Below are 25,173 nucleotides of genomic sequence, written 5' to 3' on the forward strand. Positions count from 1 at the left end.
TATTATTTTATTTGATTATTATGTGTAGGCACATTTTTAAAGCTTTTGTCGCATGTTGTCAAAACAAATTTCAAAGGTGTTTCTAATTTGAGCTTTGACCAAAAACTGGAATTAGAAATACAGAAAAATAGTATCTTGTTTGAAAGGTGCTTCCAACTCTTTGAATAATAGGGGTTCTAAATGTTTCTTTTCCACATTTATTGGATATTTGTATTTTTCTTACGATAGACTGCCTTTAACATGTTTTCCTTGGGAATAGATCTGGTAGCCAGAACGAAGAGGCAGAACTGCTCTATAACTGGTTAAACATTTCTTTTCCTTTAAAAATATATACATGTATCCTAATAAGAACACTTCCCATGAGATTACCATCTTAAGAAATTTTTAACTGTACAACCGTAAATTCTGAGGGATTAAGGCTGTACTGTCAGTTTGAAAATGTATCAGTGTTATTAATATGGTGAGACTGGACCAATTCAAATAATTTAGTACTAATGTCAGGTTATTTTTTAACCTGATGTGAATTTATACTCAAGAAACACAAATTGGCAAATTTAAAATTCCTATCCTCTTTCAGTGTTTCCTTTCTGCTTTCTTTTGCTCTATCTTCCTCTTTTTTAAAAACTTATTTTAATGGTAATACTACATAAGTCAGTTTGCCTCTGTAATTACCCACCTTTTCTAACTTTAGAAGATTTGAGGATGCAGTCTTACCTCTGTCATTTACATACCATGGATTATGAGGAAATTACTTAACATTTCTTATCCTTTTCTCCTAATCAATAAAATGGGTCGGAAACAGCTTGTCTTTTAAGGTGGTAATGGAGATTAAAGGAGGTATTTGAGTTCGAGTATGAAAAATTAGGTGATTACAGGTGCCTTGCCTGTTGCTAGGGTACTACAGTATTAAGATGAAGACGGTAGGAACTCAGTGCTCAAGAAATTTCAGGACCAATAAAAGATAGGAAATTTAGAATCTGAGGGTTTGAAAAAGACTGGTTCTAGGAAAGCATTATAATTTTGTTGCAGGGTCATTGAGTACAATAGCCTAGAATGAACTAAGATTTCTTGAGATGTTGTATGAAGCAACTTAGTTAAGTTTTTTTTAAGTAGCATGGGGACGGGACCGTGGGCAGAAAGAGCTGCACTTTTGCTCTATAAAGCTGGTGGTTATATGCTTAGTGCTCGAGGAGGTGGGGACATGCAGGGAGTATTAGATCATAAATGTTTTCTTCTAATTTCTCCTTGTAAAACTACTTTCCCAAGAATTCTCTGATGCTTCTTGTTCAGTTGGATAGAACGATAAGTGAGGTACACAGGCAGTCTTGAGATGCTGAAACAATGTTGCAACCAGCACGCATTTGATCCTTATCCAAACTATGCAGACTATAGATCAGCCTTCTAGGCTAAAGGTGAATATGTTTCTGCCTCTAGCCCCTCATCAGAGTCAATTTCATTATTTCTGCTAATAATATAATGGAAAAGAAAATCCATTGTCGTCCTATTTGAATGTTTGTTTCATTGTTAGGTTAATGGAAAGCCTTAATTCTATTGACCTAGTGTGAGAAGGCCAAGGTCCTGGAATTGTCTGTGCTATTTGTAAAACAAAACCAAAATGGAAAAAAAAGTTAAAGGGTGATTGATTCTGTATTTGTAAAACATCACTAGGGTGGAAATTGAGAACCAGAGATGTGAGGTGATTTCCTTAGGGTTTTAGTGACAGGAACAGGGCTAGATGTAAGTTCCTAGTTGTTTTATGTACTATTTATTATACATTTCCAAACGAAAGCCAAAATCACTGATTTTTTCCCTCAGAAACACTATTAAGAAAATGAGATCAGAAGCTTTTCAGGTAAATGATACAATCTTAAAAAATTACAGAGAAAGAGCTCTCCTTCAAAATGGGGCTGGTTTTAGCATCTATTTAGTTTTGAATACAAAGCAATCAGTTCTAGCCACTCTGAAGTATAGGTTCAATTGGGAGGCTATAATCAGAAATAATTTGAATTCCATAAATTAAAGATACTTTGAGGGTAAGTGGTAGTTCTATGTAAAAAAAATGTATTTCTAAGAAAAAATGTATATAAAAATCTCTTTATAAATGCTATTATTTTAACCAACTGTTAATAGTAATATAAAATAATAATATAAAAACAATGGAGGAATATAGGCTATATTGTGTATTACTTTTGAGTTTGACTATTATAGCTATTATACCTGATGACTTAGCTAAAGAGGAAAACTATATTCAGACAATAAGTCAACACACACGAACACACACTTAACTTGAGGTTCTAGAATCCCAATGTTTATACATAAGGAAATGAACTAGTTCTTCTCAATTGATTAAGAGACAAGTAATTCTAATAATCTTAAGAATGTAGCATTGAGAAGATACATGACAGTAGAGTTAAAATAATAGAAATTTCTTAAAGAGAATTATAATCCCCGTAGTGACATTTACTTTATAATGGTAGGTGGATAGATTCTCATGATTGTAATTGTAGTATTATGGGCTTTCTTATTTGTCAAAGCTTATTGAACTGTACATTGAAAATGTATGCATTTTATGTAAGTTATAACTTACGTATGTATTTATGTAAGTTATAACTTAAGTAGATTTAAATGTTAGTTTAAGTTGAAATTTGACGTGGTATTGATGTCAGATGCTCTGGTTACCAAATAATTTATTGTTCCTCATTCAGTCTCCTAGCTCCTGATACTTTGGTTTCTAGAAATACAGTCTTTAGGAAATAAATACAAATAATAAATTCTTCATAAAGAGGGCGATGCAATACTAGCATTGTATCTTAGAATACCATATGATAACATTTGGTATCTGTGGAAGGCACAGCTCACCACAGAGTTCAGCAGCAGTGTTCTGGACAAGGTCCTGCCCAGAGAGGGGCCTGTATGACCCTGCTCTGGGTTCCTGTCATCACTTAAAGGGAAACTTCCACATTGTCCTGAGTCCTTGATGTCCTGCAGGGGGAGAGGATGTCCTCAAAGTCTTTGCAGCAGGAGTTCACTTGGCTGGCATACAGCCTCGACTTTCAGATGGAACAGTACAGCTACATTGGGAAAATGATATGGACACGATAAATCTGAAGAGAATCTGGGAGGAGCTTCTGCTGGTAGCTCGTGTCCTCAGTCTCTTGGCAAACCTGGCCCATAGCCCTGTTCTGCCCTCCACCACTACTGGCCAGCAAGCGGTGCTGGAGTTCACTCTTGCCGCTGGAGTCACTCCTGTCATAGGCCACTTTGCTCCTGGAACCCTCACTAACCAGATCCCAGGCGGCCCTCAGTGAGCCTCGACTTGTTGTGATTCCTGATCCCCCCGCAGACCACCAGCCTCTCCCAGCCCTGGCTTCTCTTCCCCTGCTTGCCACAGCAGACTCCTCTGCGCTGTGGAGACACTGCCTTCTAGCGCTACAAGAGCTCACTCTTGTGAGGATCTGATATGGATGTTGGCTTAGGAGGTTGTCCCCGGGCCTGGCACCAAGTAAAGGCCAGTGGGTGTTCACGGGGGATCTCTCCTTCCCCAGAGATCCTGAAGAGATTGAAAGAGAACAGCAGGCTGCTGCTGAAAAGGCTGTGACCAGGAATATTTCAGGGTGGATAGACAATTCCTGCTCCCAAATTTGCTTCTGCTCAGCCTGAGGTCACAGACTGGTGTGAGGGGGATGGGTGTCCCCTCTGCTTATTCAGTTGTTCTCTCTGCAGACGGGCACACCCAGCCTGCCACAGGGGACTGGTCAGCAGCCACCACTGCTCAGGCCACTGAATGGGTAAGAGCAACCATTGCATGGTTTTACCCTCTTCTTCCATAGGCTCTCAAGCAGGAAACGGAAACCAAGTTGGTAGAAGGTAAACAGTTATTAAAAAACAAAACAAAACAAAAAAAACAGAGAGAGAGAGAAAGAAAGACTGCCCATGTAGAAATAGCCCTGGACTCTTAGCTGTACCTTCACTCCTGAATGGAACTGTAGGTTCTGTTTAAAAACAAAACAAAACAAAACTCATTTTTTTAAAGCAACTAATTTTTCTATTACTTTAAAATGGGAGATGACAGGGTGCCTGGGTGGCTCAGTGGTTAAGCTCAGTGGTTTGGCTCAGGTCTGATCTCGGGGTCCTGGGATCGAGTCCCATATCAGGCTCTCTGCTCAGCAGGGAGCCTGCTCCCTCCTCTCTCTCTCTGCCTACTTGTGATCTCTCTCTCTCAAATAAATAAATAAAATCTTTAAAAATAAAATAAAATAAAATGGGAGATGACAGAAGCAGACCTCTAGTACTCACGCGTGCCCCCTTAGGCGAAGAATTTTAGTTTTAATCTCAGTTACAAAAAAAGAATCAGAACTTCCTAGAGAAGATGTGATTATATTCTGGGACAGAGATAATTCAGAATGAGCATAAAGCTTTCTATTATTACCAAAAAGCAAGAAAGCTTTTTAAAAATATCAGGACTATTACTAAATGGATAAATAATCCAGCTGAAGGAGGCTGTCACTGACTAAGAGATGAAAATGTAAGCTTGAAATTGTAAGTAATGGAAATAATTCGAGTTTGAGATGGCCGTGAGTTCAAAATGAAACTCAAAGAAAAAGTGCAATAACCAGTGCAGTGAGGTAGTTGTGATATGAAAAAAAGGGTAACTTTGAAAGTAGCTGACTAGTATTCTCATTACTGATTTTAATTAGTAAAACAGAATGCATACGTACGTGGTTTTTTTTTTTCTTTTTAAAGGTTTTATTTATTTATTTGACAGAGACAGATCACAAGTAGGCAAAGAGAGAGGCAGAAGCAGGCTCCCTGCTGAGCAGAGAGCCTGATGCGGGGCTCGATCCTAGGACCCTAAGATCATGATCTGGACTGACGGCAAAGGCTTTAACCCACTGAGCCCCCAGGCGCCCCTTGTATGTGTTTTTTAACATATATATATCTTTGTTTCAGTGTTTAAGTGTCTATAGAGGGTTATGACTGATAAGATAAGCAAGATGGCAACACAGGCCTAAAAAAGGAAGCGACTCCAAATACTATGATCCTGTTTCTTTCGTGCATGTGGAAGCTATATATGTATGCATCTGTGTGTAGTCATCATCTATATATATGACAGAGTGAAGAGGACTAATTTTGAGTAAGCCAAATATTTTCTGTAAAGGTAATAATTCTTCTGAGAACTCTGCAAGACAAGACATTAGCAGATGTGTAATTACAAAATAATTCCAGTGTATGATAATGAGGTAGAAAAATTGTCAACTAGTTGATCAACTCTGGTAGTCCAATAAATTAACTGATTAACATCACACTTTGGGAGAATTTAGGCAACTGTTCCAAAGGGAAGAATTACCGGGTTAGATTTGAACCTTCATTTGCTAGAAGATAAAATGGCTAGACTTTCTAATGGTTTTGAGTTATAGATACAGCCAACAGAAATTTTTAATCATAATAAAGACTTGTGTAGGTAATTGAACAAGGATGATGACGTAGGTGGTATTGGCCACTTGAAAAGTAAATAACACATTCGTTCTGGTAATGATGTGAAAAGATTAGACTAGTCCCATGATGTAGCAAATCAAATCATCTGAGTTAGGAGAAGAATCACTTGGTCCTTAAGCCAGAACCTGGAAGGACATTAAAATCTGAGCAAGGTAGGGTTCTTCCTCTTTTTAAAAGGAGATATTACTGTTGTTCTAGGAAGTTTCCACAAAATTTTTTAGTTAAAATGCTAACCCTCCAGACAGCATAAGACTAGGAATAATAACATAATAACAATATGAGTGGATAAATACATAAACAAAAAAATAAATTGCTGATCAATACTCTATTGAACATTGGAGGGAGTCCCTCTGAATATTTCCAGGGCTGTTTCTTTGTGCAGTTCGTGCTTCTTTCCTGTGAACATCAGCTACTTGGAGTCTCAGACACCTCAGCTCAGGGAGTCCATCAGCCCTGCCTCATTTCATGACCTGGACATTCTCTGAAGAGTGAAGTAGAGTTGGGGCGCCTGGGTGGCTCAGTGGGTTAAAGCCTCTGCCTTCAGCTCAGGTCATGATCTCAGGGTCCTGGGATCCCAGGCATTGGGCTCTCTGCTGGGCAGGGAGCCTGCTTCCTCCTCTGTCTCTGCCTGCCTCTCTGCCTACCTGTGATCTCTGTCTGTCCAATAAATAAAATCTTTAAAAAAAAAAAAAGAATGAAGTAGGGCACTTGTAGGGCTGGCTTCATTTGTTTCCCATCTGTCAGGGATGAATGGTCTTTATTGGCTGATCTCCAGTGGTTTTGAAAACTTTTGATTCCTATATTTTGTCTGTTGTGCTTTTTGTTGTTGTTGCTGCTGCTGTTACATGGGGGAAGATAAATCCTGCCCCACTGGTCCAGTTTTTCCACAAGCAGGAGAGCACCTGTCTGCTTAATATTTCTTGGGACCAAAAAGAAGTACACAAGCAGCATTTCTGCTGTATACTGAGATATGATGGTTTTCTTAAGAAAAAGCATTTGTCGGGGCTCAGTGGGTTAAAGCCTCTGCCTTCAGCTCGGGTCATGATCCCAGGGTTCTGGGAACGAGCCCCGCATCGGGCTCTCTCCTCGGTGGGGAGCCTGCTTCCTCCTCTCTCTCTCTGCCTGCCTACTTGTGATTTCTGTCTGTCAAATAAATAAGTAAAATCTTTAAAAAAAAAAAAAGAAAAAGAAAAAAAGAAAAAGCATTTGTCCACTTGACTTGAGAGCTGAACAGTCCCCTTCTTTTCATGAAACACGATTTTTCTCTGAAAGATTAACTGACAAACTACATTTTTAAAAATACTTAGGCATTAGCAAATACTTAAAAATGAAAGAAGAAGTCTTGTCACTTCAAAGGAAATCATCTGATATTTGTTGCCAATGATACAGTTCAAGCTTTTAAGAGAAAATTCAAATTTTGGAAAACTTGTGGCAGCTACTGTGAGCTTGAAAGCTTCCCAATCATTACAAATTTTTCTGATAAAGATGGTGGTGGTATCAACATGTATTTTGACTTGGTTTAATAAACTATATTAATATTTGAAATAAGTGCACAACTCAGTGAACCAATATTTTCAAGAGATCAATATAAGAGTAAAACAATAAAGCACAAAAGAGAGCATTTAATGTAACAGTAAAAGGTAACAAACAGTTAAGCAGTGTTCACTGTTTTGATTAGATTACACATTGCAACAAAGCTTTCGTAGACTACCACTTACTGAGTTTTGGTGTAATATCAAGAAAAATATCCAAAGTTTTATGGAAAGCCTATTAAATAAAATGCTCCTTTTACTTCCAACTATATATCCATGTGAGTCTGGCCTTTTCACATACTTTAAACAAAAGAGCATGTTGCATTACATTGAATTCAGAAGCAAATACAAGAATTTCTATCTTCTATGAAACCAGGCACTCAAAAGATATGCAGAAATATAAAATAGGAGGCGCCTGGGTGACTCAGTGGGTTAAAGCCTCTGCCTTCAGCTCAGGTCATGATCCCAGGGTCCTGGGATGGAGCCCCACATCGGGCTCACTGCTCAGCAGGGAGTCTGCTTCCTCCTCTCTCTCTGCCTGCCTCTCTGCCTACCTGTGATCTCTGTCTGTCAAATAAATAAATAAAATCTTAAAAAAAATGTAAAATAACACCACTCTTTTCATTATTTCACTGGGGGGGGCAGAATACAGCCCGTTTCCTTCTAAAATATATTATTTACTTTAACATATAATGTAATTACTAACGTGAAATGTAGTTATTGTCAGTTTTAAATGGGTTGATGTTTTGTTTTCTTCAACTTTAATTTCTTATGTGGTAAAAAATTCTTACATGGCAAATATTGACAAATATAACCAACGTAAAACAAAAGTTCTGTGAAATTCTCAGTAAAGAGATTCAGAGACTGGGAAGTTATAGAATTACTTTTCTAATCATTGTGGCTTTATGGGTATAGCCAACATTTTCAAGCACTTCCATATGCCTGGCGTTATCAGACTCTGTTATTCTCAATGATCACATTCTCACAATAGAATAATAAGGTAAATCTTATAGCCTTCTTTTTATAGATATAGAAAATGAGGCACAATTCCCCCAAAGCCGCACAGTTATTAAGAGAAAAAAGTCAGAATCTGGAACATAGGCAGTACAGTACGGCTGCACAGGCTGCATTCTGAAACCCCATTCTAGATTTCTGTGCTGTTGGGTCTAAATCTTACAGTGGTTTCAATAGTAAAAAGAAAAAAAAAATTCTCTTAGAATTACTTTAAATCTCTTATCTATGGTGTTTTGTGAAGTTTATAGTCAATTTTTGAATATTGGGGGTGATGTGTCCAATTGACATGTCTGTATTTTTCTTTAGTGAATACGTATTGAGGGGTATTGGTAGTTCACTGCTTAAGGAACACTGTTAGTGCAGTTTGAAGACTAACATGTTGAATATCAAAGTGGAGGGAGTGGTGAGTGTTCTTCTCCTTACACAAAAGCTGAAATGCTGAGGACGAGTACCATCTGGATACCAGACATAATTGTAGAAATGATGGCAAATCACACGAGAGCTTCGAGCTGTACTTGAATTGAGCAGACACCAACCCTGTGATTTGTACATCTTTTTTATTTGAGGATAATGATAGCACTTGACTGTGACAGGAAGACTCACTAAAGACTCACAGACACTTCGGCTAGCAACTGCGTGCAAGGGCCATTCTCTTCGTCTTCTAACTTTCTGAATCAGTGAAGATTTATACGTCTGGGGTATCTCTTGATTCAGACTCATAAAACTGAGATACAGAAAATCAAATTAACAATATTTCCAATGAAGTATGGAATGATTTTTTTTTATTCTTAAGGGATTCATAAGCAAGTATTTTGAAGTGAAATAGCACTGTCAACAACTTATCTTCAGATGGTAGAGAAGATGAAACAAAAAAGAAAACACCAGTCCACCCTTATGTGTGTGTGCGTGTGTGTGTGTGCAGAAAAATAAAAATGTAGTAAAAATGGCAAAATGCTACCATTGATGAATCTAGATTCATTATGTATAGATATACCCATACTTATGGTACTATCATTTCAATATACTTTTCAATATGCTTTTCTGAATGTGTAAAGTTTTCACAATAAAAGTTCACAGACAATAAAAAGGACCCTGTGAAAAATAGGATTTAAAAAAGAAAGCGCATGTAGATTTTGAATTTCGCTTGCTTGTGTTAGCAAATTTTTTGGCTCCTTAAATGTGCAAGGCTAGACCGAGACATGTGGGAACTCCTTGTCCCAGTGATTTTTAATATTAATTTTATGTTTCTTTGGAAAGGCGTTGAAAGTCATTTTTTCTAAATAAAAAGTTTATATTTACTTCTCAAGTTTGAAAGAGGTATTTGTTACCAATACTATTAAGTAGGTTAATAGACTTAAGTGTCTCTTGTTTTACATTTTTCAGCCACTCCTAACTTAGGGAGACAATATGATGTAGTAGTTAAGAGCAAGGTTGCAAATTTTCTTGGTTCTGTTGTTGTAGATCCTTGGGCAAGTCATCTACACTCTATGTGCCTATTTCCTATTTTATAAATCTGAAATAATAATAGAAGCTAGCTTTTAAGAAATTTGTGAGAACTCCTTGAATGACACACAGAACATTCTTAGAAGCCTGTTGGCATATGGTAAGCCTTCAGTACATATTAGCTATTTTATTATAGTATCCAAATAGTTTAGGCAATCAGAGCTGAAAAGTCTTAGAACCAGACCTTACATATCTTGAGTTCAGTATTTCAGTTGAATGTAACTAGGTCTTGTACCATTTCAAGTGTGTAGTCAACTGTGTCTTCCATCTTCAATATCTGATGGTTGGGTGATTTTAAAGTTGTTGCAATTGTACTCTCAACTTTCTTGTTAGCCTTAAAAAAAGTTGGGGCACCTGGGTGGCTCAGTTGGTTAAGTGCTTGCCCTTGGCTCAGGTAATGATCCCAGGGTCCTGGGATTGAGTCTGCATTGGGCTACCTGCTCAGCAGGGAGACTGCTTCTCTCTCTCTCTCTCTCTCTCTCTGTCTGTCTCTCCTCTCCACTTGTGTTCTCTTTCACTTGCTCAGCTCTCTCTCTCTCTCTCTGTCTCTCGCTCTCTCTCAAATAAATACAAAATTAAAACAAACAAACATCGAACAGATAGATGAAACTAAACACGGCTTATCTCCACTCTCTTTTTAGCAGAACGGTGCCCATTTTGTTTGACTGTTATTTAAGCACTTTTATAGAAAACCTTGAGTTCCTAGCAACTGACCAACTTTCTGATCAATTTTAGTAAGAAGATCCTCCCATATTTGGCACCCTGAAAGCCTGCTATGCTGTCCCATACCATAACATCAGGTACTGTTCTAAGAGCTTTGCTTATGTTTTGTTATGAAATCTGTAGAGTAAACTTCTGAAGCTGGTTACGTTATGCCTGGTTCACTTAACAGGAAAACTGTAGTTCTCAATGTTGAGTGATATTTAAGGTTGTGGAGCTAGTAAGTGGCAAATCAGAAGCTTGAACCATCTCATCCTTGAATGAGGGGCTGATCATATCAATCCCTGAAAGCTATGAGCATCTTCACCTTTCTTAGCCTCAAGGAAAAAATATTGAAATAATGAGTTCCATCAATAAGGCTGTCCACAGTTCTAGATGCAATGCAGCTGGGCCATCTGGGATGGTTCTGCAACAGCTGAGATGAGAGTATGGGGACGAACACAGTCTTTGGATTATTATAAAGTGGAATTGAATCCTTTACCTGCCGCTTGAGCAGATGAAGCTGAGTTAGGCTCTTCAACCTTTGCACACCTCACTTCTTCATCTGAAAAGTAAAAATCAATGTAATAATCTCCAATTTATAGGATAGTCAGGAGGATTGAATTAAGCAGTTTATACATAGCACACAGCATACAATGAATGTTCAACCTTTGTCATCTTACCCCTTAGAGTGGGACTTGAGTCTGGCTGCTTGGGTCATAGCTGTTCCCCATTAAGAGAGAGTTCCCAAAGAAGCCATTTGTCCTCAAGATTTCTGAAAGCACTCATTCCTTCATGTGTTGCCCCTCTGTGGTGAATACCAAAGCATTTTAAGTTATCCTATAGGGAAGTATTTTAATATCCACTTAGGAGATGCACTTAAGAGAAGAATACACCTACAGGCGAGTCCTAAATTTGGTCATGGAAGCAGCATCCTTGCAGTCTTCCGCAGACCCCAGGTGTTTCTCAGCCCCCTTCATGGCAAAGCTAGACTCTAGTCCCAATCCTGCAATCAGTTGTTCATCCACAGCATTTTCTTCCTCTCATCATTGTCCTGATTGGCAGCTTATTTCTTCCTGTTGCTGGGTCCTCTGCTGAGTATTCCGCATCTGGATAAATATATTCTAAATGGAACTTTTCATGGAAGAGTAATAATATACAGGTTTATTTATGCAACACTTATAACATCATATTGCTTTGTATTGTATTTCTTTTCAGAGCGGCTCTAGATAATCTTATTGTTTTGAAAATGTTAATCCTTTTTAGACATGCTTCTTAAAAAGGGGAGAGTAAGTAATCATGTGTTCAAACTGATCAGATTCAGTAACCAGGATTACTAAAATACTTAGCCCATTTTTATTTGATGGACATTAACTTATTTTCCATCAGATTAAATTATCTTCCTAGGGATAGTTTTAAATTGAAATGAGACCGAACCAAATAAATTAACTGAGAAGTCACTTGATTGGACAGAGCGAGAACCAAGAGTTTGAATTGTTACAATTTGTGTTTGGGGAGGTGGAGGGGAATGATGAAAAGCTTTCTTAATGAATTAAAAAACAGCTCAGAAAAGACATGGATATATAAACAAAATTTATTGACTGAAATAAAATGCCTTGAGATTAAGATTCATGAATCCCAAATATGGAAGGATTATGCATCAGACTACATAAGCAAAATAGTCATTGACAGCTAGGGAATAGAATATTTAATAGTGAAAGATTATGCTGTCTTAGTTTTTAAAAAAATCACAGAAGATAAAACTGTAGCTATCACAATACACTTATCTATTACATATTTTCTTTAATGCACTCTTAGATGTAAAATGATCATTAATATTCACTGTGTGATAAAGCATTTGGCCTTATCCAAAGAAAGATCTGGTCTTTGCCATAGCCTTCTGGAAGGTAATCTCTTTCATACTTGATAGGAGTGTCTTTGTTTAGGGTATAGGGATGACTACACTGGATCTTATGATGGGGTCAACCACACTCAGTAGTTTAGGGTGGGGGCTGATCCCACCAGAAAGGCCAACAGTGTGATGTAGCATGGGGGTTTGAGTCAAGTGGTATAAGTTGACCTAAAAACAGAGATCAACCATGTAGGTAATCAATCAGTCAGTCAGATAATGAAGCCTCAGGAGAAACTCTGGATGCAGAAACTTGGCTGAGTTTTCTGTTTTGGCAATACTCTGTGCAAATTTTACCCATCAACAGCAAGAGTGGACTATGGAAGCCTCATGTTTGGAATCCTAGACTCTGCCCCATGCTTCTCTTGTTTGGGCTTATTTTACTTTGTATTCTTTCCCTATAATAAACAGTAACTACAAGTATAACAGTTTTCAGGAAGTTTTGTGAGTCCTTCTAGAAACGGAATATGGTTTTAGGAACGCCCTTGAATTTGCAGTTGGTGTTAGAAGTTAGGGTGGCACTGGGGACCATTTCCTCCAACGTCAAACAGTTTGACTAACTCTGGGTACTTTTAGTAAACATTATAAGCATTTTTAAATCCTGAATTGCCTTCTGAATTTTCTCAGCCTAAATTATAGTTAGTAAAGGTTTGGGGTGTCTCTAGTTTCTCAGGAAAAGACAATCTCAAACTCAAGTAAAATTTCTTAGTTGATTACCTATGATACATATCTAGCTGAAATATGATTATTTTATTACTCCAGATATTTCATTGATAGGAATATGTCATAGTTTTAGTCATGCTCTGCATTCCGATTAGACTATACGATAGCAATAACTCACTTTTTCAGTAAGTGACAAAATAGAAATATTTTGGTAGAATAGTCATATCCTATTCTAAATTCATCTCAATTTTTAAAGTTTTTATCATTTTTGGAAATTTTGCTCTGTCTGAATTTCCCTAAGGTTGTCTTAATGACCTGAGAATAGCAAGACTAATTATTTTGTTGTGTCCTCATCAATTGTACAAATGAATTGAACCAGCCAAGTAAGTGGGTTCCATCTGATTAGTTCCCACTCATTCCACTGCAGCTGTTGTCATTTGTGGAGAAGGAAGCTTACAGAGACTAGTTCTCCTATGAAGTGGAACACTGCCAACTCTGTTGGGAGAACATAAATTCTATGACAGTTATATCTCAAATCCATTATTAATAAAACCTTGTGCTGTGGGCCTCCGCCTACAGCAGATATTTATGAACAGGTCAGGAAATGAAGAGTAGAAATTGAAATACTAGGCCTTCAATTAAAGCTGCACAAATGGCAGGGATAGAGTCACAGAATTGTTAAAAATCAATTGAGAAAGGTTGCCGCCTGATCTCCCTGCACATAATCTGTTTAATTAGGTAGTCTGTTTCTGAAATCAAATGTTTCTGGAAACTGAGACTTTCTAAAAACAGCATGGCATTTTACTTAGAAAGTATAGAGATTTCTTGGGCCCCGTTATTTAAAAGACTACATGTAAGAAATAATTGCATTGTGTTGTACTGATTAACCCAAGCTTGTTGTGGGAACTCATCAGGTACCCTTTGAAAATGTAATAAAATTTTTGCAAATTGCTTCTACAAACTCCTGAGCATTTTATAATTTTTATTATACAAGCTCAGTAACATAAATAATCTTAAGGCTTCTATAATATAGAAAAAAGGCCTTACACTGAAATCTGCCCATACTCCTAAATTCTATAAACTTAAATTACAAGAAGGAATTAAGGCTTTTGTGTCTGCTTTCTATGAAATAAGTAATCTAGCATATGCTGTAAAGTTTGCTGTGGTTCTTCAATGGGAAGCTGTTTGAACAGGCTTTAGGGAACGCTCTGAAGCAGAAAGAATGTTTTCGAAAGTGGTAAGAAACCCTTTATATCACCGATGTTAGTGACACTCTGTGATTCCACCAATCCCTTAGATGACATTGAATTCTAGCACCTAATCCTTATTATCTTATTTATCCCTCCCATAATTATGAGAAGTTCATCAGTGTTCTTATTTTACAGATGACAAAAATTGAACCTCAGATGATTTTGATAATTTAACCCAGTAGGTCTATGGGGCATCAAAATGAAAAATCCAGTGAGTGCTGGAGAATGCTTTTTCTGGGACACCACTATAACTCACTTAAGTGAGGAGGATAAATGAGAAAATGAATGAACAAATGAGGTCAAATGTCAAACACATTATCTTGTCATTTATCTGAATCACAATAAGCAATGATAAAATTCTGTTTTAGCTATCTTAGAAACACTTTTATATGAAAAGCATGCTACTGATGCTATTTGTTCATTTAGGTTTAAAAAAGCAAATAAAGTGTTTAAGAATAAAAGTTAACATCAGAAGTTAATATCACATTTATTATTGCATCAACTAAAAAACTTCATTTTTATGAAAGCTTTCAAATACGTGGGAAAATACAGTTTGTAAAATGCCTCATACATTCATTAGCTAGATTCAACAAAAGCTGATGTTTTGCCACATGGATTTTCTTCATTTTTTTTCTACCAGATAATTTTCCAGTAAATTGCAGATATGACATCTCAAACCTAAGTATTTTTGTACTAACTCCAAAATGAGATTTTTTTTTCTTGCCATGATAGTCCTGGGTAGTATCATTATTGCCACCAACAAGTTAACCAAAGTTCCTTAATATCAATTGTATTTTAAAATTTTGCCAATTAAACAAAAAATATCTTTTAAAGTTCATTTGTTTAAACCAAAGATCCAATTAAGGTAAGAGACTCTTTTTAGTTTGCATGTTTCTTTGATTTCTTTAGTTCCTGTAACCCGCTTCCTTACCCCGACTCATCTATTTTTTTTTTTTTTTTAACATTGACTTGTTGAAAGCTGGTCCTAGTAACTGCATGTTTAATGGCTTCCTCTGCCTCATAGTATCATGTGACTCTACTCCCTTTATTACTTACTGAGAAATGAGAAGTTAGATTTAGCAGCTTGGTTTAAATCAGGTTAAAGGATCTTGGGAAGAGTCCCTTATAAGTGATCCCATCTGGATATACACAAAGTCTAATCATTCCATTATTCCTTTTCCTGAGTGATCTGTGGATTCAGATGGTGACAAGCTTGGATTCTCCATGGTAGAGTGTGTTTTCCCTTTCCTATCTGGATCTTGCTGTGGAAAATGCAACTAGAGTCTATACATTTTTAACTTTGAGTTTCAGGCTAATCTCTGCCAGTCACACTATATTCATTCTATTTATATTTTCCCTAGCTTGACGATGCATAATTCTGAGATTTATAACAGGAGACATGGAAGTTAATTCTCGATTGTTTTTGGCCATATTCTAATTTAGACTTCTAAAAAATGCAAAACTGCTCATAATGTTTGTGGCTTGCAAGCTGCACGCTCCCTCCATAAAGCACGAGCATCATAGAAATCCTTTTCTGTAGGTTTATTTTTGAAAGAACTTAGTTTCTCCCCCCCCCCCTTTTTTTTTTCTAATTCCAGAGAGCAGGCAGATCTGGGTTTGCTTCTGGAAAACTTACAAGGGGAGATGTCAGTGCTTTGATGAGGCAAGTTGTGGATCACGAAGAAGCATCTAGCGGGCGGTCCTTTCCTATTTTATTAGAGTCAGATCTGTTTTATGTCAAACTTGTAATTCTATGTAAAATTTTATTTAAAATATTGAATGATAGTGACAGAATAAACGCACACAGATTCATGAAGCACAAATAACAATGTGTGCTCACAGAAGTGTCACCTTTTATCCGTGTGGATTTGGTACATGTTGTAGGAGCCAGGGAATGACTTGGATGACATCACTCCTGAGGAGGAAGCTGGCAATCCTGCTCACAGCAACTCTCTCAAAATGAGGGGCGATAGGCAGCCATGGGAAGTTCGCTAGTGTAAGCTCCAGCCCTGGTCCACAGAATGTTTTCATCACTTTCAAATGGACTGGTGATTTCAGCTTCTTGGCTTTTGCTCAGGCTTTTGCTTTTCTCTCTCGGGACTTCTCTTCTTCCTTTTTCTGCCAGGAAATGTCTTAATTATCCTTCAAAACCAGTACACAAGTCATCTTATTTTGAAAGGCTTCCCTGAGACTTCTTTTGTCTTCTTACTGTAGAGCTTTCCAGTTCACAGTTGACCTTGGGTGTAACTGTTTTCTCTCTAAACTGAAAGGCCCTCAGAGTCAAGTATCATGTTTTTTTCATCTCTGTTAGTTAGTTCTTAGAATCCTGTAAGCAATGAATATATGTGTCATGCATGCATTAAAAAAAGTTGTAAGCCTCTGTAACATTGGAAAAGAGGTGAGGAGGAGAAAAGAGGGAAAATGGAGAAACATAATCGATATAGGGGTCTGAGATCAGATTTAAGCCTCTGGCTTTGGAATGTCACCGATTTCTGGTGTTTAAGTGCCCTGGTAGTCAAAGATGCCACTGACCCTGGCATCACATTTTCCATGAAGTTGAACAACGTAATTTAACAATTTATGACATGAAATTCATAATGCCCATAACTCTTGAAGTCTAAGAAATATCTTATTGTTTTAAATTCTCAAACAAGCAGCCTTTGGGGTGTGATATACTGGAGCTGAGTCTAAGGTATTTTGTATTCATAAAACCTCCCAGAGTCACTAGTAAGTACTGGATATGCTTAATGAGCTGAGCAGAAATAACTGTCTGCCAAAATCATATTTATGAAAGATTTCAAGGAGAGACCAGAAAGTCTCCAGCTTTCTGAAAATTTACAGAGCTCCTACGAAGAAGAGGGACCAAGAGTGAAGGATGCGAGGCTCCAAAAGACAAATGTTGTCTGGTATTCCCTCAGGGTGTTTAGGGATGTGCTGGTCAGAATCTGTAAGTAAGCATTTCTCACTTGGGATTCCTTGGGACTTGGCATTATCTGGTATGAACTCGTGGCAAGATGACCAGGGTTAGAGCTCAGCTACTCACAACACCTCTATTCCAAGGCATAAGGAGGAACAGGAAGGATAGAGATCATTTCTTCCTTGGCTTCACATTCTTTTCAGTGGGATGATGACAAAGAATAAGCAGTAGTCTATAGGTGGAACTACTACTACTACACACACACACACACACACACACACTCGTATCATTATGTAAGGGGGCCCCTGGGTGGCACAGTCAGTTGAGCGTCTGACTTGTGATTTTGGCTCAGGTCATGATCTCAGGGTTGTGAGATCAAGCCCCAAGAGGGACTCCATGCTCAGCGGGGAGTCCTTTGCCTTTCTCTCTGCTCCTGAAGACTCTCTCTCTCTCAGTAAATAAATAAATATTTTTTAAAAATTATGTAAGGACAACAGCTAATAAATATTGCCCCAGACACTTAGAAGAAAATAGAAAATGACAATAAAGAAACTGAAAACAATCCTTTGATTTTTGGCAAAGATTGTAACAAAAGTAACATTTTCAGTTTGACAGTGGATCTGGAATACTTTAAGATGCCTTTAGCCTAAAGTAGCTTATTTGATTTAGCAAAGTGACCTGTATTTTAGAAAATATAATAAAATGGTATTGATATATATAAGTGAAGTAAAAAATGAAGCATAGAAAACTCTTCAGCAAAATTATATTCACTTCAATATTATTCAATCTAATTATTATTAGTATAATATTTTTTCTCAATTATGTCAGTATCCAACCAAAAACCGTTTGAACCAAAACTGGGCTTACAATTTTGTGTTAAGAAATAACAAGATTCCTTCCTTCATACAGGTTTTAAGAAAATGTATTTAACACTTGACAATTAGTTATTAAACCATTACTCTTCTTAGAGATACTGATTTTTGAAGCTTAATTATTAAATTAAATTAAAATTATAAATAGTGAGGGTTTTTAATAAGCTTGGAATAATGTGTGTATAATGGCTTGATTAGGATAAACAGTGTAAAAGGTAATATTTGGTGTTTTCTTCAATAACTCTTACATATGTGCTTGACATGGGGCCACATATGGTCTGGGTTCATGTTATTTTACAGGGCTTATATTCTATTAGGTGAGATGGATTTTCATTAAATTATGAGGAAATGTGATGAATGTAGCAGTAGGAAAATGCTTGTGTGCTAAACGTATAATAGCAAGGAGAAGAGGAAGATAAATTCTACCTAGGAACCTGGTTATGTTTCCTCAAGGTGGTGACACCCAAACTATTGTTACTATGTGTATTTTTTCTCCTGATTGCTGCTTTGTTTATTGTTGGCTTATCTTCTAAGTGTGAATAAAGTTCTGAGTTTTCATGGTCAGGAGGAACATAAAAGGGAGAAGGATTCATGTGGACAGCGGCGCAGACACGTGAATCAGGGTATAGTGTTTGGGGAATTATTACTCATTTGGTATGGATAGCAATCAGGAGTGATTTTTCCCCATGGCAGTGGCTGGAGACATTTTTGGCTCTGAAAAAGGGGTGCTACAGCATCTCGTGGGGTAGAGGTCAGGGATGCTACTAAACACCCTAAAATCCACGCAGAACATCTCCCACATCAAAGAATTACCAGAAGGCAAAATGTCAGTAATGCTAAGCTTGGGAAGGTCTCAGCTGAAGCCAGGAAGTTGAGGTGATAAGAGAGGGAGAAATAAAAAGGGAGGGGTCCACATTATAGAGCACTGGAGCAGCTCTGCATACCAGCCTCAGGAACAAATGAATACATGAGTATCATCGGCGATGAAAGGTTAAAGGAAGGAGGGAGGCACAAAGGTGCAATGGCTCCAGTGTGCAGTGTACATGGCCCAAGTCTAGGGAGGGCATCCACCCAGGTCACAGTGCACGCAGTCTCGCCTGGAGTTACTTGTACAAGGCGGTGACCTCCACGACCAGTTGCAGTAAAGAAATCTGTTCACAGCTATGAAGTATGAAGACGCTTAAGAAATCACAAGCTGAAATGACATTAAAGTAGATTTAGGTTAAATGATATTTAATGTGAAAAAAAGTTTTAAAAAAAGAAGATTGTGTCTAATTTGGAGATTATAGGCATGATTACCAGAAAGGATTGGGAAGCGCAGATAGATAGATAAAAATTGGGAAATAATCTGGAGACAAGAGAGGTCAAGAGTAAGGCCATTGAAATGTCTGGCTTAAACGGAGGGGCTGGTGTGGGAAGTGTTGAGGCAGGAGGTAGAGAAGAATAGCAATACTTGATGGAAGGCTTTGGATGCTAATTTTTAGAAGTTTAGATTTGACGTAGTGAGTTAGAAGGAGTCGTTGTAAGTTCCCGAATAGGGGAGAAATGAATGGAAATAGCCTTCGAGTAATACTGTGTTTCCAGCCTTGTGTTAGATAGATCATAGCATGAAGAAAATGAGGCATGTGGCAGGGCGATCATCCAGGAGACCATTGAAGTTCTGCCCTCGATTTACAAACAAAATAGCTGCTCACTGCCACCCATAAAATATTCCTTTATATACATGAAACATGCTATTAAGTTTCCTTTCAATTTTCTTAGGTGCATATACTTAGTTGTTTGGCCTTTCCTCATTGGACACATTTCCTGACACTTCAGTGATTTATTTTGCTCTTGGCTCTGTACTCTCTCCAACTTTGTTGTTTCATATCTCACTTCATTTACCCTGGTTCAGATTGACCTAAGTATAGGGATACCTTGGAGAAACTGCATTTTGATTGCAGACTGCCACGATAAAGTGAATCAAATGAATTTATGTTGTCTCAGTGCATATAAAAATTATATTTACACTGTATCCTAGTCTATGAATTTGCAATAGCATTTTATCTAAAAAATCCAGTGTATATTCCTTACTTAAAGAATTCCATATTGCTAAAAAATGCTAACTGTCCTCTGAGGTTTTCAGTGAGTTGTAATCTTTTTGCTGGTGGAGGGTCCTGCCTCTGTGTTGTTGGCTGTTGCCTCATCAGAGTGGTGGTTACTGAATGTTGGGGTAGTTGTGAGAGTTCTTAAAATCATCAGTAAAGACAAAACTGAAGTTTGCCACATTGAGTGACTTCTCCTTTCATAAGCAATTTCTCTGTAATGTCCAATGCTATTTGATAACATTTGACTCACAGTATAACTTCTTTCAAAATTGGAGTCATTCCTTTCAAACCCTGCCACTGCTTTATCAACTAAGTTTATGTAAGATTCTAACTCCTTTGTTGTCACTGCAACAAACTTCATAGCATCTACAGCACGAGTAGATTTCATCTCAAGAAACCACTTTCTTTGTTCATCCCTGAGAAGGAAGTCCTTATGTCTTAAAGTCTTATCGTGAGATTATAGCAATTCAGTTACCTCTTCAGGCTCTACTTCTCCTTCTAGTTTTTGACTATTTCCAGCACATCTGCAGTTACTTCCTCCACTTAAGGCTTGATCCTTTCAAAGTCATGCATGACGGTTAGAATCAACACCTTCCAAACTCCTGTTCATGTTGATATTTTGATGTCCTCTCAGGTATCTAGAATGGTGACTCCTCTACAGAAGGTTTTCAATTTACTTTGCCCAGATCCTTCAGAAAAATCACTGTCTAGGACAGCTACAGGCTTATGAAATGTATTTCTTAATTAACAGGACTACAAATCAAAAGGACTCCTTGATTGATGGGTTGCAGAATGGACATTGTGTTAGTGGTTATGAAAGCAACATTAATCCCACTATAAATTTCCATCAGAGCCCTTGGGTGACTAGGTGAATTATCAATAAACAGTAATATTTTGAAAGGAATCTTATTTTTGGGCAGAATGTCCCATCCATGGGTTTAAAATATTTAGTGAACCATGTGTTAAACAGATGTGTTGTCATCCAGGTTTTATTGTATGGAGCACAGGCAGAATGCATTTAGCATAATTTTTAAGGGTCCTAAGATTTTCAGAATGGTAACTGAACACTAGCTTCAACCTAAAGTCACCAGCTACAGTAGCTCCTAACAAGAGAATCAACCCATCTTTTAAAGCTTTGAAGCCAGGCATTGACTTCTCTTTAGCCATAAAAATGATAGATGACATCTTCTTCCAATATAAGGTTGTTTCATTTGCATTTAAAATCCATTGTTAGTTTAGCCACATTCATTCATTATCCTAGCTAGATTTTCTGGAAAACTGACTGTAACTTCTGCATTAGCATTTGCTGTCTCACCTTGTACTTCTATGTTATGGAGATGGCTTCTTTCCTTAAACGTCTTGAACCAACCACCAGCAGCTTCAGACTTTTCTTCTGCATCTTCTTCACCACCCTTAGCCTTCACAGAGGTGAAGAAAGTTGGCGCCTTGCTCTGGATTGGTTTTAGCTTAAGGGAAAGTTATGGCTGGTTTGATCTACCCAGATCACTAAAATGTTTTCCATATCAGCAATAATGCTGTTTCACTTTCTTATCATTTGTGTATTCACTGGAATAATAACTTTGATTTTCTTCAAGTAGTTTTTGTTTGCATTCATAATTTGGCTCACTGCTTGGTGAAAGAGACCCAGCTTTCAGGCTTTCTCAGCTTTTGACATGCCTTTTTTACTAAACTTAATCATTTCTAGCTTTGGTTTTAAATGAGATGCGTGACTTTTAGCTGAACAATTAGAGATCATTGGAGCATTACTTTTAAAAATATTTTTATACATTTGATAGAGCATACATGTATGGAGAGGGGTTGTAGAGAAGGGAAAGGGACAAGCAGACTCTGACGAGTGGAGAGCCTGAAGTGAGGCTTGATCTCAGAACCCTGAGATCGTAACCTGAGCAGTAGGAAGCTCAATGGACTGGGACAGCCGGGCACCCCCATTGGAGCATTATTAACTGGCCTATTTTCAATATTGTTGTATCTCAAAGAATAGAGAGGTCTGACGAGAGGAGAGAGATGGAGGAATGGCTCATTGATAGAGCAGTAAGAGCACACACAAACATTTAACATTTAAGTTTGCCATCTTATATGAGCACAGTCTTGGTGTCCTAAAGCAACTATAATAGCAACGTGAATGATCACTGTTACAGACCACCATAACAAACATAATAATAATGAAAACTTTGAAACATTGTGAGAATTATCAAAATGTGACACAGAGACATGAAGTGATCAAATGCTTTTTGGAAAAATGGCACAGATAAACATGCTCAACACAGTGTTGCCACAAATCACCAATTTGTGAAAAATATCTTATCTGTAAAGTGCAATCAAACAAGGTATGCCCGCCTTCTAATAAAGCTCAGATTGAACTTATCAACAAGAAGGGATATTGTCTATTTAATAAGAATATTTGATACAATTCCAATTTTGTAGGGAATTCAAGATTTAAAAAAATAAGAGTAGATTTAATCTAACATTTTATATTATTATCACAAATACTGAACAGGTAGGTAACAAGATGTGACTAATTAATGAATAAGAGAACAAGAAAAATATTACGTTAAAAATCTTATCTTAAAAATGTAAGGTTCAAAGCCATTTCAGCTAAAGTCTCACTTAAATCTATCAAAATATTTTGAAAGGATGATTAGAATTAAGCAACTTTATTTTATACTTGTGGTGTCAAGTTCTCATATTTTACCTAAAAAAAAAATTGGACATCCTCTTGCCTTCTGTCACAAGTATAATAAAAATGCATCAGCAAAATACCTGAGTGTGAACCAATGCTAATTTTCTTCCTAAACCCAAGGCAGATTAAATTATAAAGAAAGGAAGAGACTTGCTCTTCAGAGAATAGACTAGATTTACTCTCCTGTCTGAAACAAGGTGTTTTTTTAAAAAAATTTTTAAATTTTTAAAAGATTTTTGTTTATTTATTTGACACACACAGAGAGAGAGAGATCACAAGTAGGCAGAGAAGCAGGGGAGAGGTAAGGGGAAGCAGGCTCCCTGCTGAGCAGAGAGCCTGATTTGGGGCTCAATCCCAGGACCCTGGGATCATGACCTGAGCTGAAGTCAGAGGCTTAATCCACTGAGCCACTTGGGCACCCCTGAAACAAGTTTCTTAAAAGAATAGTCCAGTTGCCCAATAGTACAAATTGTTTAATATTTAAAACAATTACTTCCAAGATATTTTATGTCAGGCAATGAAGACAAAGGTCCCTAAGAAATAGGAAGCAAACAAGGTTAGTATGTGCCCCATGAGTGCCTCAGTACTATCTGGAGAAAGTTTCTAGGCGTAACCCAAGAAGAGGGAGCCCAAGAAGAGCCTGGCAGTTTTCCTGACTTAAGGAGATAGAGCTGGATGTTCAGGAAACCCAAGGTGGCTAATGAAACTTTATAAGAGAGAAAGTACCAGAGAAAAGAGAGCTTTTGGACAGAGACATAGACAGCTTTGGATTTCTGCATAGGGTCCCTTGTGATTTTTTAGTGGAGTTCTGATTAGCTTATGTGTGTGGAAACAACCAGAGATGCAGGAAAGAATCGCCCAAAATGATGACAAAGAATATTTGGTAATAGTGCTTATTTGCACCAGACAGAGTGAATAATTCTGTATTTCCCATGAGACTCAGAACGTTTTTCCCTCAGTCACAATTTACCCAAGACAAAAGTCTAAGAAGTCTAAAAGCAAGACCCCAACAAATCAAACTGTTTCTAAGAAACTCAGCTATGCCACAGAACAAGGATCAAGAATATTTATAGGAATAAAGACTGTGTTCAGTAAATTAAAATTCACAATGAACAGCATCCAAGCAAAAACTGTAAAGCATATAAAAAAGCAGGAAAATAGGAGAAAAATCAATCAATCAAAACTAACCCAGAAATGGCACAGATGATAGAATTAGTAAAATGTTATTTAAAAACTTATTATAACTTTATTCCATATGTTCAAAAAGCTAGAGGAAAAGTTGAGCATGCTAAGTAGAGTCATGAAAGATACAAACTGAACTTTTAGAGATAAAAAACTTCAATGTCTGAGATTTTTAAAAAAGTTGAAATTAGCAGCAGATTAAACATTGCAGGAAAGGTTAGTGAACGTGAAAGCAGCAATAGAAAATATCCAGTGGGAAACACGGAGAGGAGAAAAAAAAAGGGAAAAAATGTAAATACAGTATTAATAAGTTGTGATACCACTTGAAGTATCCTAATATATGCCTAATTGAAGTTCCCAAAGTTGGGGCATGGCCATAAAAATATTTCAGGAAATAGGGGCTGAATATTTTCTAAGTTCGGTGAAAACTATAGACCTCTCCATACACAGGAACCTCAACAAACACAAGAAACATTACCCTAAAGCATATTACAGTCCAGCTGCTTTATTAAAACCCACAATAAAAAGGAAAATCTTAAAAGTGCCTAAAAAACTAAAAAAGAAAATAGCTTTTCTTTTCTCTAAAAAGAAAAAAAGACACATTATGAAAGAGAGCAACAAAGGTAATGTGCACAGCAGATTTCTTTGGAAACAATACAGGCTGAAACCCACCGGAGCAACATCTTTAAAATATCAAAATCATGAAGTCATAACCTAGAATTCTTCACCTGGCAAAAATATCTTTTAAAAACAAAGGCGAAACAAAGACTTTCAGATATAGAAAGAATTCATCACCTGCAGACCCACACTGCAAGAATGGAAAATATTACCAAAGGGAAATCTGCATCTCCATGAAGAAGTTAAAATCCCTGGAATGGTAACGTGGTGAGTAAGTATTAATAATTTTTTTTAATCATTTATAACTTACTAGAAATAGTTGTTGAGGGTGGCTCAGTGGTTTAAGCTCTGCCTTCGGCTCAGGTCATGATCTCAGGGTCCTGGGATCGAGCCCCACATCAGGCTCTCTGCTCAGCAGGGAGCCTGCTTCCCCCTCTCTCTCTGCCTGCCTCTCTGCCTACTTGTACTCTCTCTCTCTGTCAAGTAAATGAATAAAATCTTTAAAATAATTAAAAAATTAATAAAAACAGAAATAATTGTTGAGGTATTTGGGTGGCTCAGCTGGTTGAGTGTCTGACTTGGTTTCAGCTCAGGTGGTACCCTCATGGGTAGTGGGATCGAGCCCTGTGTCAGGCTCCATGCACAGCAGGATGTCTGCTTGAAGATTCTCTCCCTCTGCCACTCCCTCCATTCTGGCCCTGACCCACGTAAGCACTTGCTCTCTCCTTCT

General features: G+C 37.4%; 1 protein-coding gene across 1 annotated transcript in view; it reads left to right on the forward strand.

The window, feature by feature from the left end:
• The window catches only part of ZNF804B (zinc finger protein 804B), a 516,087-nt gene that overhangs the window by 70,242 nt on the left and 420,672 nt on the right, over positions 1 to 25,173 (forward strand). The gene's annotated exons all lie outside the window — the stretch shown is intronic.

The sequence above is a fragment of the Neovison vison genome, chromosome 4, assembly GCF_020171115.1.
Source record: "Neovison vison isolate M4711 chromosome 4, ASM_NN_V1, whole genome shotgun sequence".
Taxonomy (NCBI): domain Eukaryota; kingdom Metazoa; phylum Chordata; class Mammalia; order Carnivora; family Mustelidae; genus Neogale; species Neogale vison.